At 47.8% G+C, this 15529-nt stretch overlaps 1 protein-coding gene across 1 annotated transcript in view; it reads left to right on the top strand.

Annotated features, from left to right (window-relative positions):
* Window positions 1-15529, top strand: part of cd63 (CD63 molecule) — a 49259-nt gene that overhangs the window by 815 nt on the left and 32915 nt on the right. The window lies entirely within an intron of this gene.

Genomic DNA, 15529 nt, shown 5'->3' with positions numbered 1-15529 from the left:
CAGTATTTGGGGGGACAACACTTGACAAAACTGATGCACCACCCCCACTCCCCCCTTTTAAAAAAAAATCCCCCTACGTGGACAGTGAATTTTCAATTTGGAAATGTAGGGATCTGTTGGAGAGGATTCCCGTCATTTTTTTTTGGTTACCAAAGGAAATGTGTTGGGTTTGTGGGGGTGGGGGGAGAGAGAGAGGAAATTGTGTGTGGGAGGGAGACTCAATATTCTGTCTAGAAGACAGGATTGCTTTGGACATTTGGAATGGGATTTTTTTTTGTGTGTCTGTTTCACCAGGGTAGGTGAAATGGCAAGCAAATCTAATATTTTCTCTCTCAAGAGAAAATAAACTAAGATCTGTTTAGGAGGATTAGTTTGACACTTAAAGCTGTTTTTTTTTCTCCCCCCACCACCCCAAAAAAATTCCCTGATTTGAGGGAAAGTTGTGATAGATTTTGTACCAGTGATTTGTGTGTTGTCTGGGCCATTCTCTCTCTCTCACTTTGTATCCTCCTCTTCCCTTGAGCCAGCTATTGGTGTCCCCAGTCACGTATCTTGCACTGCCTCTCTCTCTTAAAAATTAATTGTTTACAAACAGGAATTTCAGGTTTTTCCAAACTGGAAATTCACTAAGAGCCAGAGGGGAAAGTCTCCCACCACGTCAGGCAGCATTTGTGGAGAATGAGTTGGTGTCAGTGGCATCAGGGGTTAGTCCCACTGACCCATTATACCTTATATTCCATATCATAGAGTCTGCATTGCAGAAGGAGGCTATTCGGCCCATCGAGCCTGCAAAGATGACAATCCCACCCAGGTCCTATCCCCATTTCGTAGAGTCGTCAGTGCAGAAGGAGGCTATTTGGCCCATCGAGCCTGCACAGCCAACCATCCCACCCAGGTCCTATCACCATAACCCCATATATTCACCTTGCCAACCTCCGTGACACTAGGGGGCAATTTAGCATGGCCAAACCTCCTAACCTGCACATCTTTGGACTGTGGGAGGTGGGAGGAAACAGGAAACCTATGCTGACAGAGGGAGGACATGCAAACTCTACACAGACAGTGACCCGAGGCCGGAATCGAACCTGAGTCCCTGGCGCTGTAAGGCAGCAGTACCACTGTGCTGCCATATCTTAATAGCACTGGGGTCCTGGGCGAGTTAACACTTGATTATTCCTTCATGCTGTTTAAGCAGTTCCTAACTTGTTTTAATGTTGCTATTTAATGGGATGAATGGGATGGATAGGATAGAGGTGGAGAGACTCTTCCCGCTCAAAAAAGACAGTAGGACTAGGGGGCACAGCCTCAAGATAAAGGGGAGGCGGTTTAGAACGGAGTTGAGGAGGAACTTCTTCACTCAAAGGGTGGTGAATCTCTGGAATTCTCTGCCCGTTGAAGTGGTGGAGGCTGCCTCGCTAAATATTTTTAAGAAGCGGGTTGATGGGTTCTTGATAAAAGAGGGGATTAAGGGTTATGGGGAGAGGGCGGGAAAGTGGAACTGAGCCACGACAGATCAGCCATGATCTTATTGAATGGCGGGGCAGGCTCGAAGGGCTAGATGGCCTACTCCTGCTCCTATTTCTTATGTTCTTATGTTCTTATCTCCTGCTGGTCAAATGTTTTTTTATTTGTTGGTTCATCTTGACATTCTCGAATTGAAATGGATACTTGTGTTATTCTGAGGGGAGGGAACCAGTCGGGTTGGCAACGTATCTTTAACTGGAACTGCCGTGTTTGTAGCTTTGGGATAAGGTTCGAGTCCCAGGGGCTTACGTTTTGCCCTGCTTGGCTCCAGAACCCCTCTCGGAAGTTTTGTCATCGACTCACTGTCTTTCCCTCTCTCCTCCTCCCCCCACCCTGGAGTGGATTGTATCTACAAGTACTGAGTTCAGTGTAGGTGTTGTGCAGTGTCATTTGGTAATGCAGAATTGAGAAAAAGAGAGATGCTGTCAAAGCTTTTCACATCATACTTAACAGGACAGCTTGTGGGAGTTTTCCAACAGGGGACAGCAATATTCTATACTTCTCTGTACGGTTTGTATGTTCCCCTGTTAGCATAGAAACCCTACAGGGCAGAAGGAGGCCTTTTGGCCCATCGAACCTGCACTGACAACAGGCTCTACTCCCATAACCCCACATATTTACCCATCTGATCTCCCTGACACTAAGGGGCAATTTAGCATGGCCAATCCATCTACACATTTTTGGACACTAAGGGGCAATTTAGAATCCCTACAGTGCAGAAGGAGGCCATTTGGCCCATCGAGCCTGCACCTATGACAATCCCACACAGGCCCTATCCCCATAACCCCAAGTATTTACACTTCTAATACCCCTGACACGAGGCAATTTATCATGACTAATCAACCTAACCTACACATCTTTCGACTGTGGGAGAAAACCAGGGTACCTGGAGGAAACCCACACAGACACAGGGAGAACACGCAGACAGTGACCCAAGCCGGGAATCGAACCCAGGTCCCTGGTGCTGTGAGGCAGCAGTGCTGACCACTGCCACTGTGCCACCCATTTAGCATTGCCAATCCACCTAACCTATACATCTTTGAAAGGGCACAGTGGTTAGCACTGCTGCCTCTCAGTGACAGGGACCCGGGTTCGATTCTGGCCTTGGGTCACTATCTGTGTGGAGTTTGCATGCTCTCCCTGTGTCTGCATGGGTTTCCTCCCACATTTCCAAAGATGTGGTGGATTGGCCATGTTAAATTGCCCCTTAGTTCAGGGGGACTAGCTAGGGTAAATGCATGGGGTTATGGGAATAGGGCTTGGGTGGGACCAAAAGAGAGAGTGCTGGAAAATCTCAGCAGGTTTGGCAGCATCTGTAAGGAGAGAAAAGACGTTTTGAGTCCAGATGACCCTTTGTCAAAGCCCTGGGTGGGACTGTGGTCAGTGCAGACTCGATGAGCCGAATGGCCTCTTTCTGTACCGTTGGGATTCTCTGAAAACTCCAAAGGTGATTTCTTTATGAGTAAGCCATTGAACTCCCCTTCAAATATTGGAGAGCGGAGATATGTGTAGATGGCTAAAGTACACCAGCCAGCTTTCGTTAGCTTGTTGAAGGCAGTTCAGTAACACCCCTTGTGTTGCAATAATGTGGCTTTGTGACTTTACAAAGTAATGAAGAACAAGCCAGAAGGTGTGACTTCAAGGCCTGTGCTTCATGTTCAGTTACTTGACTTTATCACCTAGTCTGCTGGGCAGCCTTGGCTAGTGAAATGTAACTCGAGCGGTTTGGTCTGACCGCATATCTTTTTTTGGAAAACAAAATGTCCTTTTTTTTCGTGAGGTAATGCGAAAATCTTAGTCTGTTCTTCTGACCCACACACTGTAGTAAAGGCTTGGAATATTTTCTGCAAATGGCAGTTGAAAGTGAGATTAGTTGTGTGAAACACATAGGTTTTTAGTCACGGGTATTAAATGGGGGCAAAGGGTGGGTAAACTGAACATTTAAGATAAATGCAAAATACTGCGGATGCTGGAATCTGAAACTAAAACAGAAAATACTGGAAAATCTCAGCAGGTCTGACAGCATCTGTGGAGAGAGAATAGAGCCAATGTTTTGAGTCTTGATAAGTTGGAGTTGGGTTGGAGACTAATTGTGGTGGCCTTTGAATTGTAGAATCCCTACAGTGCAGAAGGAGGCCATTTGGCCCATCCAGTCTGCACCAGCAACAATCCCACCCAGGCCCTATCCCACGTATTTACCCTGCTAATTCCCCTGACACCAAGGGGCAATTTAGCATGGCCAATCACATCTTTGGACTGTGGAGGAAACTGGAGGACCTGGAGGCAACCCATGCAGACACGGGGAGAACATGCAGACTCCACACAGACAGTGACCCGAGGCTGGAATTGAACCCGGGTCCCTGGCACTGAGGCAGCAGTGCTAACCACTGTGCCACCTAGTGATGGAACATGTTTGACAGGCTAAATGGCCACGTATTGTTGCTATGTTCCACATCTCTATAACAACAAAATGGAAGCCCCAAAAGCCTGCCTGGACTATCTTTGGTTGTTTGCTGGCATGAGTGCTTGAAGAATGTCAAAACTTTTTTTCAATGGGTAGGTTGACATTTTCCCACAAGACATTGCAGCAGACCTCACACTGCATCATGGGAAAAGGGCTAACATCTTTTTTGAGAGGCTAAATATCTATTTTAAGCTCTAATCAAAGCTTTTATTTAAATTTTTTGTTGTCTTTGCCTGGGGGCGAGGAGGAGAAGGAAATGAAACTTGGCTCCCGAACTTTAAGGTTTTGTCACGTGACCTCCAACTGCCCCACCCAGTCAGGTTGCACTTTCTTCCTCCATCTCATATTTTCCTAATTTAATACGAGGGTATTTTGAGAAAAACATTTTTTCAATGCCACCTGCTTTGTTTACTGCTGTGTCCAGAACACTTCCTGGAAGATTAGTAACCTTGGGCTTTGTTTAAAGGCCATATTTTTGTTCTGACTGTGCTTTTGTTTAGGCCTCCGCTCGGTTAAGCTGATGGCGGCCGTGTGTACTATGGGCTGCTGCCTGTTGCAGAACAGTTCTTTCCAAATTGACTTTGTGGAGATGAAAATGTTTAGTACTCTCGTGGGGCTGGGCCAGTGATTTTAAGTAATGAAGTCGATGATTTTTCTTGCGACCGTCGCTCTTTGCTTGGCCAGATTCTGAATGGTAGCCCAGTGCTGCAATTTTACATCTGCTTTTCAACCTATGTCCCAGCCCGCAACAAAATTTTCACTTTTCTTTCTCCATCTTCCATCCGTTCCTCGATACTTCAAGAAGGTTGCAAGCATCCAAAACTACCCACCAATGATACTGGGACAGCTGCAAGAATGTGGCCTTGTTTGTGCCCTGCAGTGTTTTTACTTCATGGGATGTGGGTGTCGCTGGCTGGGCCCAGCATTTATTGCCCACTCCTAATTGCCCCTTGAGAAGATGGCAGTGAGCTGCCACCTTGAACCTGCTGTTCCTGTGTGGTGTAGATACACCCACAGTGCTGTTAGGGAGGGAGTTCCAGGATTGTTATTGGACATCAGTCAGTCCATGTGGTGTAGGTACACCCACAGTGCTGTTAGGGAGGGAGTTCCAGGATTGTAACTGTGCCAGTGAAGGAACAATGATTATATTTCCATGTCAGGTTGGTGTTGGGGCTTCACTCGTTGTAAATGGTGGACAATCCCAGCCTCTGACCTGCTCTTGTAGCCGCAGTATTTATGTGACTGGGTCCGGTTCAGTTTCTGGTCAATGGTAACCCCCAGGATGTTGAGAGTAGAGGATTCAGCCATTGAATATCAAGGGGCAATGGTTAGATTCTCTCTTGGAGATGGGCATTCCTGGCATTTGTGTGGCGTGAATGTTACTTGCCACTTGTCAGCCCAAGCCTGGATCTGGTCCAGATCTTGCTGCATTTGGACATGGACTGCTTCAGTATCTGAGGACTGGCGAATGGTGCTGAGCATGGTGCAATCGTCGGCGAACATCCCCTCTTCTGACCTTCTGATGGAGGGAAGGTCGTTGATGAAGCAGCTGAAGATGGTTGGGTCTCGGACACTACCCTGAGGGTAGTGATGTCCTGGAGCTGAGATGACTGACCTCCAACCACCACAATCATCTTCCTTTGTGCCAGGTCTGACTCCAACCAGCAGAGGGATTTTCCTCTGATTCCCATTGACTCCAGTTTGTACTAAGACTCCTTGATGCCACACTCGGTCAGATGCTGCCTTGGTGTCAAGGGCAGTCACTCTCTCTCACCTCTGGAGTTCAGCTCTTTTGTCCATGTTTGAAGCGAGGTTGGAATAGTGGGACCAGAACGGAGCTTTAGCGGGCTGGTTATTGTAAATGCCACCTGGATAGCTGGAATGGGTCCCTGGCGTTGAGAGGCAGTAGTGCTAACCACTGTGCCACCTAGCAATAGCAGCTCACTACTGTGCCACTCTTGGTGTGTATTGAAGTTGCCCGCCGAGTATATTGTGCCCTTGCCTGCCTCTGCTTCTGACTATAGCCACGCAGAAGCCATGCTTTGAAACATTTATAAAAGATTTAGATTAAAGTTGCAAGGCAACTCGTTCTAAATAACATTTCCATGGAAATGTGATCTTTGTGCACTTGGGGGACGGGGAGTGACTCGATGAGGTTGTTGTCAGTTGGATCTATTGACTGGCTAGTAACCTGTGAGCAATGGGGGCTGTTCATGCCATCCAGGGAGATCGGAGGTCATTTTGTGAGCGTTCAAATAATTTTGTTTCACACTTACTTATTTTTGTCACAAGTAGGCTTCCATTAAGACTGCATGAAGTTACTGTGAAAATCCCCTATCCTCTGGATCAGGCTTGAAGCACTTCTGTCTCCAGGGACCTGGGTTTGATTCCCGGCTTGGGTCGCTGTCTGCGTGGGTTTCTTCCGGGTGCTCCGGTTTCCTCCCACACTCCAAAAGATGTGCTGGTTAGGGTGCATTGGCCATGCTAAATTCTCCCCTGGTGTACCCAAACAGGAGCATGGCGGCTAGGGGATTTTCATACTAACTTAATTGCAGTGTTAATGTAAACTGACTTGTGACACTAAACTTTTTTTAAAAGAAAAGATCTAAGCAGGAGGGGGATGGTGTGCAGAAAGCAAGCGGACAATCTGGAACTGTGCTGCTTGTCACTGTGGGGAGGTGTGACCTGTCCCCACAAACTTGGCTTCCTTTCACCTGCTTGCTCAGTAAGACCGAAAGCGATGGTTACACTCTGGTTGCTGTTGGTGAGAGGGGCTTTCTGTTTGAACTGTGGGGGTGGGGGAGGAAATGACACTAGTTTTACAATGGTGAAACCTGTCCCCCTCTTTTTAAAATTCCTTTTTGGGAATGGCAGAGCTTGATGGGCCAAATTGCCTATTTCTGCCTCTGCATCTTATGCCAGTATCTTGGGACTTAGCCAAAAAGTGGCGTCTCAGGGATAACTGACATCCTTTTACGAATGGGAGACTCATTGATGCTTGAGGCAGAGGTTAGTCGCAGAGTTGGCAAATCATGTTGCAGCTATGTAAACCCTTGGTTATGCTGCGTTTGGAGTACTGTGTGCAGTTCTGGGCGCCGCACTACCAGAAGGATATGGAAGCTTTGGAGAGAGTGCAGAGAAGGTTCACCAGGAAGTTGCCTGGTCTCGAGGGTGTTGGCTATGAGGAGAGGTTGGATAAACTGGGATTGTTTTCACTGGAAAGACGGAGGCTGAGGGGAGACCTGGTCTACAAAATGATGAGAGGTGGATGGATAGGGAGAGGCTTTTTCCCCAGGGTGGAAGGGTCAATTACAAGGGGGACACAGGTTCAAGGGGAGAGGAGGAAAGTTTAAGGGAGGTTTTTCACAGAGAGTGGTGGGTGCCTGGAACGTGCTGCCAGAGGAGGTGGTGGAAGCAGGAACATTCTCAATATTTAAAAGGCATCTGGATGGGTACATGAACAAGGAGGGAATAGAGGGATACAGACTGAGTAAGGGCAGAAGGGTTTTTTTTTTTAGCTGAGTTTCTGGATTAGTCCCTAACTAATGTTCTGGGGGACCCGGGTTCAAATCCTGCCACGGCAGAATTTGAATTCAATAAAAAAAATCTGGAATTAAGAATCTACTGATGACCATGAAACCATTGTCACAAAAACCCATCTGGTTCATGAATGTTCCTTTAGGGAAGGAAATCTGCCATCCTTACCCGGTCTGGCCTACATGTGACTCCAGAGCCACAGCAATGTGGTTGGCTGTCAACTGCTCCTCTGAACAAGGGCAACTAGGGATGGGCAATAAATGCTGGCCAGCCAATGATATCAAACAGGTTTATTTGGTAGCAAAAGCCACTCTTTTTCTGCTCCTTCATCAGGTGAGTGGGATTTCAGTTCACAAACAGGGCATATAAAGACACATCATCAATTTACAAAATAATGGTTGGAATGCAAGTCTTTACAGGTAATCAAGTCTTAAAGGTACAGACAATGTGAGTGGAGAAAGGGTTAAGCACAGGTTAAAGAGACGTGTATTGTCTCCAGGCCGGACAGTTAGTGAGATGTTGCAAGCTCAGGCAAGTCATGGGGGTTGCAGATAATGTGACATGAACTCAAGATCCCTGTTGAGGCCGTCCTCGTGTACGGAACTTGGCTATCAGTCTCTGCTCAGCAACTCCGCGCTGTCGTGTGTCGTGAAGACAGCCTTGGAGAACCTTTACCCAAAGATCAGAGGCCGAATGCCTGTGACCGCTGAAATGTTCCCCAACAGGAAGAGAACACTCCTGCCTGGTGATTGCCGAGCGGCGTTCATTCAACCACTGCTGTAGCATCTGCATGGTCTCCCCAATGTACCATGCCTCGGGGCATCCCTTCCTGTAGTGTATCAGGTAGATAACGTTGGCCGAGTTGCAAGAGTAAGTGCCATGTACCTGGTGGATGGTGTTCTCATGTGAGATGATGGCATCCATATCGATGATCCAGCACGTCTCGCTGTGACAGGGTTGTGTGGTGTTGTGGTCATTATTCTCCTGAAGGCTGGGTAGTTTGCTGCGGACAATGGTCTGTTTGAGGTTGTGTGGTTGTTTGAAGGCAATAAGTGGGGGTGTGGGGATGGCCTTGGCAAGATGTTCGTCTTGTCCAACACCAGCATCTCCACATCATAGCCAGTGATGCGTATGTCCCATAAAATTGTAGAATCCTGACAGTGCCAGAGGAGGCTGTTCGGCCCATCAAGTCTGCACCGACTACAATCCCACCCAGACCTTATTCCTGTAACCCCACACATTTACCTTGCTAATCCCCTGACACTAGGGTCAATTCAGCATGGCCAATCCACCTAACCCACACATCTTTGGACTGTGGGAGGAAACCCACGCAGACATGGGGAGAATGTGCAAACTCAACACAGTCAGTTACCCAAGCTGGGAATTGAATCTGGGTCCCTGGCGCTGAGAGGTAGCGGTGCTAACCACTGTGCCACCCCCGTGAATGAATAAAAAAGTTTATGCCTGGCAGGGGCTTGAAGGGGGCCTATTCCTGTTCAAGAGGTGGGTTTTGGGAAGGGGCTTAAGGTGGAGAGGGAACTAGGGAGGATGGGTGGGAAATTTGAGTCAATTTGTTTGGATACACAAGGGGCAAAGTGGAACCTCCATTATTTTCCTCTTTCCCTCCACCCACCATCTGTGGCAGTGACATAATTTAGCCAGCTTCCAAATGGCATTAGCTCCACACCACCATTCTCTCTACAGGAGTCTACATCTGACCTGAGAATCTGTCTCGCTGTCATCTGGAATATATTTTTAGAATCCTTGGGAAGTTTTCATTCCCAACTTGGCGTAGGTAGCTGGCGGGGACCTTTGGAAACACCGTGTAACAAAAGTTAAATCTAATTTCTAAAGCGGCCTTTGTTTGTGAGCGTTCCCCGCGTCCCAGCCAAATGTTGTGATTTTTTTGCAGGGGAGTGAGCCGTAAGTGTTGCACTCCCTCTACGTAATTGGATCATGGGTTAGTCATCCAACATTTGTTGTCTGGAAATAACTAGTCCCCCCGGCGGGGTAATCCAGGACAAGAACACACCTTAACATTGGAGCTCGGCTGTACAGGGGTGAGGTTGCTTTGTACAAAGGATGGTGGAGATCTGGAACTCCTCCCCACAGCACTGGGAGTCATAGAATCCCAACTACTGCAGAGGCCATTCTGCCCTTTGAGACTGCGCCAACTCTCTGACAGAGGGCAGCACAGTGGTTAGCAATGCTGCCTCACAGTGCCAGGGACCCGGGTTCAATTCTGGCCTTGGGTCACAGTGCAAACTCTGCACATTCTCGCCCATGTCTGTGTGGGTTTCCTTCCACAGTTGAAAGATGTGCAAGTTTGGTGGATTGGCCATGCTAAATTGCCCCTTGGTGTCAGGGGACTAGCGAGGTACAAACAGGGCCTGCGTGGGATGATTGTTGGTGCATGCTTGGTGGGCCGAATGGCCGCCTTCTGCACTGCAGGGATTCTAAGATCTTATCCTGGCCTTCTGCCCACACGTTTGCCATGGCCAATCCACCTAACCCACACACCTTTTGGACTGTGGGAGGAAACCCATGCAGACACGGGGAGAACGTGCAAACTCCACCCAGACAGTGACCCAAGCTAGATTTAAACCCAGGTCCCTGTGAGGCAGCAGTGCTAACCACTGTGCCAGCCAATTAAATTTGGTTTCTTGTTTAGTTAAGGATATCGAGGGAACGGGATCCACGGCAGGGGGGGATGGGAGTTGAGATACAGCTCCGTCGTGATCTCATTGATTGGGCTTGCGAAGGCAAAACAGCCTCCCTGTCTGTACTGGTACCCCTTGGGGCAGCTGGGTTTTGGCTGGTCACTGGTTTTTTTCCTCAGGGAAAGGGATTGCCATGTACTTTCAAAATGGCAACTTTCCGGGTTTTTTTTCTCCATCTGGGCTTGTTGAGGATTGGAATTAACAAATGAGTTCCAGCCTTGGCCTTATTTTGAAGTGCTCCCATCATAAGTAATGACCCTTGCATCATGGGTAGCCATTATCTGATGACTTTGGCATGTTTGGAAAGGCACTGATCCAGTCAGACCTGGCGAGTCATCCTCTTAGTTTGGACTCATGCTCTCCCTGCCTCGTTTCGGAGGGGAAAATCTGGCAACTGTTTTGAACTTGGGTCTGAAATGTCCTCAAGTTCGATTAGCTGCCATTTTAAGGATTAAGCTGCTCGAAATGGGGGAATCTGTGCTTCTCTCCAACAAGGATCTGACTTGTAATTTTTTAATAAAGCCTTTCTCGGCCTCTGGCTGTTACAGCCCATGAAGTCCATTCCCCCTCCCGCCCCCGAATGCAGTCACCACAGTATTCTCAAACACAACAGCAAACTGACGCACAGTAAAAGCTCCCACAGACCACAATGAGGAAATGATTGTGTTGCTGATACTGAGGGATAAGACACAGTGAGGAGGCTGCAGGGCCTTGGAAATAGTGTCACGGGACCTTTATAACCTCTGTTGAGAGTGGGCAGGGTCCCAGGTTTAATATCTGATCCAAAAGGCAGCTGCACTGGCTGTTCTGGGTGGTCATGATGTGGGTATGCTGGCGTTGGACTGGCGTAAACACAGTAAAAAGTCTGACAACACCAGGTTTTAGTCCAACCTATTTATTTGATAATATACTCACAAGCTTTCGGGGTTAGTCCCTTCGTCACCTGACGAAGGGACTAACCCCGAAAGCTTGTGAGTATATTATCAAATAAATAGGTTGGACTAAAACCTGGTGTTGTCAGACTTTTTACTGTGTTCTGGGTGGCCCAGAGGTTAGCACTGCTGCCTCGCGGCGCCAGGGACTCGGGTTCGATTCCAGCCTTGGGTCACTGCGCGTTCTCTCCCCACCCCCCACCCTGTGTCTATGTGGGTTTCCTCCCAGAGTCCAAAAATGGCTGTGCTAAATTGCCCCTTAGTATCGAAAGATGTGCAGGTTCGGTGCCATGCTAAATTGCCCCTCCAAAGATGTGGAGATGCCGGTGTTGGACTGGGGTAAACACAGTAAGAAGTCTCACAACACCACGTTAAAGTCCAACCGGTTTATTTGGTAGCAAAAGCCACTAGCTTTCGGAGCTCCGAAAGCTAGTGGCTTTTGCGACCAAATAAACCGGTTGGACTTTAACGTGGTGTTGTGAGACTTCTTACTGTGTCCAAAGATGTGTAGGTTAGGTAGATTGGCCATGGTAAAGTCCCCCTTAGTGTCAGGGGGACTAGGAGGGTAAATGCATGGGGTTACGGGGATATGGCCTGGGTGGAATTGTTGGCGCTGGGTTGAATGGCCTCCTGCACTGTAGAGATTCTATGATTCTCGCACTATCATCGGGACAGTGCGCGTGTTCAAGAGAGTGGGTGCCGTTCTGCAGACGCCAGTCAAGGAGGGACATTGTGAGCACGCACTGAGCTAATGCGTCGGGAAGAATTGGCACACCCAGCAATTAGAGGGAGGAAACTGGGGTGAGGGGAGGGGGCTGAGTCACCTCGCCCGCTCTCCAATTGCTGGTAATTATTCTATTTACTTTTGGGAGCTACTAGTCACATGGGTGTGCCAGGAGCCAGTGGGCCTGACGCATCATCTTCAGGCACTGTGTGTAAGTGGTTTCTTCCCAGCTGTCTGGAATATATTTCCCTGAAGCCAGTTATGATTCCCCACCAGCTTCAGCAGTGCAGAGCAGATAATTTGGACTCTGCCTGCTTTCTGTGAGTCAGTACTTAGCCAGTATAGATATTGAGAAAGCTATGTCTTCTGGCCAAGTCCCCACGCCGCTGAGCCGTCGAAGGAGTTTGGCAAGCTGCCTGTTGTGACCCAGCACACTAACGACGGAAGTGGTGACGCAATGTCCATTGCAGGCACACAGTTCACGTCCCTGGATGATGGATTGGAGGCTGATGGCCCCCCCCGCCCAGCTGTTCTATATGAAAACCCCCACCATATTCAAAAAGCACAGGGCTTCCCCTTTGCTTATCCTTAATCAGTGTTGTCAGGTCGCTTATCTTTCCCTCCCCAAGTTTGTGGGAACTTGCTTTAAAAAAAAAAGGGCTTAATTACTTGGAAAGTGCTTCAATGTCTTGAGATCACAGAAGGCACTATCTAAATGCACATCATCATCTCCAGTAAACCAGCTATCTGTCTGAACAATCTGCTTCTGATGCTGCTTGTGTGTTCTTAAATGCTAGAATCCGGGTCCTGACTCCCTTTGGATGATCTGTGGGGCTTGTAGTGTAATCAGAGGGTCAGCAGTATTTTGGGGGGAGGGGCTTTTTTTTTGTTTTATTTATTTGTGGGCATCACTGGCTGGGCCAGCATTTATTGCCTATCCCTAATTGCCCTTGGTGGGGTCAGTTGAGAGTCAACCACATTGCTGTGGCTCTGGAGTCACACGCAGGCCAGACCGGGTAAGGACAGTAGATTTCCTTTCCTAAAGGACATTAGTGAACCAGTTGGGTTTTTCCGACAATGGGTCATCAGTAGATTCTTAATTCCAGAGATTTTTTATTGAATTCAAATTCCACCATCTGCCTTAGTGGGATTCGAACCTGCGTCCCGCAGAACATTAGCTGAGTTTCTGGATTAATAGTTTAGTGGTATTGTCACTGGACTATTGCCTCCCTTAAGACGTGTTGCTTAGAAATAACGTGCCAAATTGGTGTTTGAGTTGGTGAGAGTTAAGTCATGATGGAAGATTAGTGCTTGCACACACCTGCCTCTGAATTTACTCGTCAATTGAATTAGTTTTGACCAGGGCTGGATTTGATTTATTATTGTCACATGTATTGGGATACAGTGAAACGTATTGTTTCTTGTGCACTGTACAGACAAAACATACCGTTCATAAAGAAGGAAAGGAGAGAGTGCAGAATGTAGTGTTACAGTCATAGCTAGGGTGTAGAGAAAGCTTAATATAAGGTAGGTCCATTCAAAAGTCTGACAGCAGCAGGAAAGAAGCTGTTCTTGAGTTGGTTGGTACGTGACCTCAGATTTTTGTATCTTTTCCCCGACGGAAGAAGGTGGAAGAGAGAATGTCCAGGGTGCGTGGGGTCCTTAATTATGCTGGCTGCTTTTCCGAGGCAGCGGGAAGTGTAGACAGAGTCAATGGATGGGAGGTTGATTTGTGTGATGGATTTGGGCTAGTTCATGACTCTTTGTAGTTCTTTGCGGTCTTGGGCAGAGCAGGAGCCCATACCAAGCTGTGATACAACCAGAAAGGATGCTTTCTATGGCACATCTGTAAAGGTTGGTGAGAGTCGTAGCGGACATGCCAAATTTCCTTAGTCTTCTGAGAAAGTAGTGGCGTTAGTGGGGCTTTCTTAACTACAGTGTTGGCATGGAGAGACCAGAACAGGTTGTTGGTGATCTGGACACCTGAAACTTAAAGCTCTCAACCATTTCTACTTCATCCCCATTGATGAGAGCAGAGGGAACGCTCCACTCACCTGACGAAAGGCAGAGCCCCAAAAGCTAGTGGCATTTACTACCAAATAAACCTGTTGGACTTTAACCTGGTGTTGTGAGACTCTTACCCATTGATGTAGACAGGGGCATGTTCTCCACTGCACTTCCTGAAGTCGATGACTATCTGAATACCCAGAAATTTGAAGCTGGCGTCCATTTCTATTGTGAAGGACGTTCTTTTTTAATAGTGCCTGTATGTGGGTGCTGACCCACAGGAATTTCCTTTCTTAGGCAGAGAATCTAAAAAAAAACAAGCTGTTTTGACATGCATCACAGTCATGATCCTCTTACAACCTGTCTGGTTGATTTGTGTGTGTGTGTGAGAGGGAATTTCACACTATTGTATCTCCAGTGTAGTGAGGGAAAGGGCGGATACATCAAGTGGGAGCTTTCTGACGCACACTCTAGTCACTGCCTTGTGACTAGTGTGTCGTCAGTGCTTTTTGGCTGTGCCCCCCCCACTCTCTTTATTTTGAGGTTAAACTTGGTTCAGTTCCCCGTGGCAATGTTTTTCTATTGCAACATTGGTTAAAAAATACATCAGATCTAATTTTTACTTGGCGCACAATTTAACTCTTCGTTCTGTGTGAGTTCGAGGGGCAAAGGGGATCAGAAACAATTGGTACTACAATTGCTGCCGGCCAAGGTTCCTTCCTGTTGTCCAGAGCGAAGACCAGTGTTTGTAATTTGTAACATCTTGTCAAACTCCCGACGGGTGGAATCCTGCGCACAAGAAACTGGCCTGTCCGCGCTAAAGCACCAACGGTCTGTGCGCAAACAATTGCGGGTAGTAGCAATGCCAACAGCCCTTCCTGTACCTGAGGAATGCCATTCATCAATTCCGCACAAGGAAAGTTGCTCTATTCCCAAGTCTCTTCAACCCTCTTGAAATCTGCCTCGCATTTAAAATTTTATTATTGTCGCAAGTTTGCTTACATTCACACCGCAATGAAGCTACTGTGAAAATCCCCTAGCTGCCACACTCCTGTTCAGGCACGTTGAGGGAGAATTTAGCACGGCCAATGTCCCTAACCAGTGCGTCTTTCAGACTGTGGGAGAAAACCCACACCGCCTCGGGGAGAACGTGCACGCTCCGCACAGACACCGAGCCAGGAGTTGAACCCAGTTCCCCAGCGCTGTGAGGCAGCAGTGCTAACCACTGCGCCACCGTGAGTTGACCTAGCTGATGCTATGCGCACACATTTTTCAAATTGGAGGTTGGAGTGGTTTATTTCTTTGAACATAAATGGCATTGACTGCTTTTCAGTGTGAAAGATTAAATCTTTTTCTGGAACTGGCCCTCATCCAGTGACCACGGGTGTGTATTTTTAAAAATAGAAGCCTTTTTTTACTTTGCGGCTGGAGTGGGGCCTCTTAGCTTCAGAGGCCCCCTGATCGAGAAGGGGCAGGGTTCGAATCCTGCCAGACCTGGACTCCAACTCTGAATTCTGGGTTGCTGCCTAAGAATGCCCCAGGCCTCTGTAACATGGGCCTTGTGATTCTCTGCTGCCCTACCGAACCTAGCCTCCCTTATCATAAAGCGGTTGTGTCCTGG

Source organism: Carcharhinus amblyrhynchos, chromosome X (assembly GCF_965287045.1).
Source record: "Carcharhinus amblyrhynchos chromosome X, sCarAmb.v2.hapA, whole genome shotgun sequence".
Classification (NCBI taxonomy): Eukaryota; Metazoa; Chordata; class Chondrichthyes; order Carcharhiniformes; family Carcharhinidae; genus Carcharhinus; species Carcharhinus amblyrhynchos.
This window is presented reverse-complemented; position numbering and strand designations above follow the sequence as displayed.